A 4,225-nucleotide genomic window follows, 5' to 3' on the forward strand; every position below is an offset into this window, starting at 1 on the left:
TGATAATAATTAACGTTAAAACGTATTAAACTAAGAATTGTTACAAATTTAAAAAATATAAAATTCTATTCTAAATTTTTTTTTACAGAATATTTGTGTGTTAATTCAACTCATTTAAATTTCATACTTATATTTATATAAAACATATAATGTAAAAAAACTGAAATTCTTGTAACAAAAGAAATACTATTGTATCTATAAATATATTTTGTATCTAAAAAAAGGTGATTAAACTAAGTTATGCATATTCAATGAATATTTTTTCTTCCTCCAATTGTCTGTAAATCGTTTATGATATTTAAACTTTTTTTCTTAACCACATCTTTACAACAACAAATGTTTTCTCAAACTTGCTTTTTGATAAACTCTTTTATAATATCGACCACAATCATTTGCGCTTAAAGATATCATACACTTAAACTTCTCATCATTTTCCAGTTTATCTTCTAAATAAAAAAAAAAAAAATTCATCTAAGTCTTTGTAATTAAAAACATAATATAGTTTAATACTATCGCTCAAAATATTTTCATTGTAAAGGAACTATAACGTGTATATTTTTTAACATCTAAAATTTTTAAACACTTTACCTATTACATCTTAATAAAAAAAAAATGGTATTAATCGTTATTTTCAAAGGGGACCGCAGTTAAATAGACTTACAATAATTTTAAAAATAATTTAACTAAGGATTAAAGTTTATAAAATATGCGTATTAGTATACATTTTCAAAAAAAATTGCAGTACAATCAAAATAAATAATCAATAAAAATAAAAAGTTCACGTGAAAAAAAAGTATTTTTATGAGTTTTATTACTTTAAATTAAGTAATTATAGCAAATAAATATGTTTTTAATATAGGCATAAATGGTAAAAATTATAAGAAGTTCTTGTGTTTTAAGAAATGATAAATTCAATAGGGATTTGGTCAAAATTATATAATTTTTACGATTCGGGGTTTTATTTTCGTTCAATAAATATAATGCGTTAGAGACACATTATTCTATAAATAATCAAGTTTATATAGGAATCATTTAAAGCCTGTAACAATACAAAATTTTACATTATTGGATTGGTAATACTAAACAAAAATTTAAATGTAATTACATATTATTAGTCATATAAATTGTTTATAGAACTAAAAATGTTGCCGAATAGTTGTCAAATTGAAGCCATAATTTTTTTAAAATAATTTAAGATCACGGAATATTTTTTGAAAAATTTAGCTATTTAAAGTTTTTAAAATGTAAACAATAAAAAAATTATAAGTGTAAAATAAAATATGAATTTCAATCCTTAACTTCAATTATTTCAGAATTAATTTTTGTCATTTAGATCTTTTCTGTTCTAAGTGCCAGACGCGCCCTGTACATTAATCAGAATCCCAACCTGTTTTGACAAACAGGATAGGAACGAAATATCACTTTTTGCAAATAAATGGTTTTTGGAACATTTTTTTATGTCTAGTAAATAAGTTTCAATAATATGTATATTTATTTATTTTGTTGAGAAAATAATGACAGAAACTAAAAATATTATTAAACGGTCTTTAAAACATATTTGTGTTTACATAAACATATTTTAGATGCACATACACCAGTACGAGTTGTACGCACAGATCAGTGTAAAATACTTGTAATTCAATAAATATTTATTCTTAAATTCTTAACAATCTATTATAAATTTTCGTAAGAAAATATTTTGAAATTTGAAAAAAATAATTTTTTATATATTTTTCTTATTAATGAAAAATATACTTTTAACGTAGTCCAAAACTGTAAAATTATTTAAAAATAAAAGTAAAAAATATATATAGTCGATCAAAAGTTTTAGAATTTATCAGAAACACTGGAACAGAATGTAAATCCTCTATTTTACCCAAGAAAACTACACTTTACAAGGATAATTGTATAAATACATATTTTATTTAAAAAATCTTTAATTCTTCTTCTTCGCCTTAAGTATCTTTAATTATTTTTTTAATTTTTAAATTATGGTATATGGAGTGCCTCAAGCCATATGATGCTTACCCCGGCATCTGAAAAACTAAATAAAGATCAATTGGAGTGTGGATATAGATCATTGGTTCTCACACTACGTTAATTGAAGCCAAAGGGGTCGCCTACAGGAAACAGAAAATGTGCGAGTCAGGTAATAATAAGTAAATTAACTATTGAGAATAAAAATAACTATATGCAGTTATAACAGACTATATTAAATAAAACAATAGTAATAAATAATAATATATTTAAGTAAATTAACTGCAATAATAGTTTGCGATAATTCAATATTAATTGTACCTTTGACACATTCAAATAATTTAATTGCCATTTTGTCACAATTAATATAAAATAAAAAAAATATGTAGAAAAACATGAAAAAATAAAAATAATATGTTTTAACAGTTTTATGACTATTAATACTAAGGTGAGATGACTAGAATTAGATGATGATTAATGGCCAATCTGAATATTAACACTTATGTAATAATTCAATTTAAAAACTCCTTATATATTTTGCTTATAAATTTAAATACATAGATAAAATACTAAAAAACTCACAGTACCGCTGATATGTGCGTACATAGACCAGCTGCAAGAACACCTAAAACTATATAAACAATAAATTTAACTAAACTTAAAACAATATATAATCAATTTTAAAAATATAATTATAACTAAATAAAATAAATAGGAATTTAAATTTATAGTAGATATCTACTTAAAAATTACTTAACAAAAAGATATACATACACATCTCACTCAATGTTAAACATACACTGACTTATTTACAACTTAAAAACTATCTTAACCTATTTTACAGTGGGAGAGTGCGTGTGAAAGGCCATGTGACCGGTCTAGGTATAGGTGCAGGCTTCGCGCATAGAGCGCGGCACACGACTTAAGCCTCTACAGGTATTAATTATATTGTTTTTGAGTAGCATTTATTTGAAGTAAAGTTTTTAAAATTCAGTTAATAATTAAAGAATATCATAATATAATATTTATTGATATTAAATTATGGCAACTAATTGGAACAATCTATTAACCCTTTAACAGTCGCGTGGGGGTCTAGTATACCCCCACATAAATAAAAACGGATGTATTATATTGCATAAAAGGTGTACATAGATATAAATTTAGAAGATGGTTTTTATAGTAATATTGAATAGATTTTCATAAATAAATACTTTCGAAAAAAAAATGTATGACTTAAAAATATCCATCAAAGTTGAAATGGGTCATATTGACCCCCACGCGATTATGAACGTTATAATTTTTTTTTGGACTTGTATTTTTTTCAAAATATCGTTTTATCGTAAATGCAATGTTATAATCGATATAATATTGTGGAATTGGGATTATATGGATCTGCCACCTTCTGTGCAATTAAGTTTTAAAAATAAATAATCTATTGAGAATTTCCACTACTCGATAATACGGAACAAATACGAACAAAACATGTAATAAATACATCCCGTCGCAATGTGGACACATTGATTATCGGTGCCTCATTTACAATTACCACTATTCACATTTACCCCTCTTGACCCTACTCGTATTATAATAATTAAATTGTATTGTAATATTAATAATAAAAAAATTCAATTCAGAAAAATGATTATGTAAATGTAAATACACATAAAACTAGTAAATATAAGCCATGTTTGAGCTCAAAGAAATACAAGAAAAATTAATAAAAATACATTTTGTAATAGTAAAAGCTTTTATTTACCATCTTAAAAATAAGATTTTGCAGTTAAAATAATTTTTTTACAAACCAAAATTTTTTAATGAAATTTTGAAAATTAAGTTTTTTTTTTCCTAATATAATTTTTAGTAATGCACATAATTTTGTCATTTATTTATTTTTTAATTTTAATTTTTTAATTGTTATCCATATTTATATATCATATGGTAACAAATGATGTCTTTGAATTTAAAAAAATGAACTTTTTTATACATATTTTATACTTTTTTAGAAATGGGGTCTAATAGACCCCCACGCGACTATGAACGTTAAAAATAGGTACACGCCTGCTTAAGGGTTAAGAGATATAAGTATTATTGTATGTCGAATCGTTAATGATACATAATAAAATATATCCATATTAATAATATAATATTAAGGCTGAAACATCAACACATTAAAAAGTTAGAATGTTAAGTTTTAATTCAATTAATTTAGGTAGCTGATTAATTTCTGTGGGATTGTACTGTTAACTTG

At 23.4% G+C, this 4,225-nt stretch overlaps 1 long non-coding RNA gene across 1 annotated transcript; it reads right to left on the reverse strand.

The window, feature by feature from the left end:
• On the reverse strand, positions 1-3,777 carry LOC126902685 (uncharacterized). Its single transcript, XR_007703297.1, has 3 exons — positions 2,752-3,777; positions 2,560-2,608; positions 1-446 (listed from the first exon to the last, which is right to left on the reverse strand). It is a non-coding gene; the product is annotated as an uncharacterized LOC126902685 (long non-coding RNA).
• Between the last annotated feature and the right edge of the window lie 448 nt (positions 3,778-4,225).

This window comes from Daktulosphaira vitifoliae, unplaced genomic scaffold, assembly GCF_025091365.1.
Source record: "Daktulosphaira vitifoliae isolate Bord-2020 unplaced genomic scaffold, ASM2509136v1 Scaffold_3, whole genome shotgun sequence".
Classification (NCBI taxonomy): Eukaryota; Metazoa; Arthropoda; class Insecta; order Hemiptera; family Phylloxeridae; genus Daktulosphaira; species Daktulosphaira vitifoliae.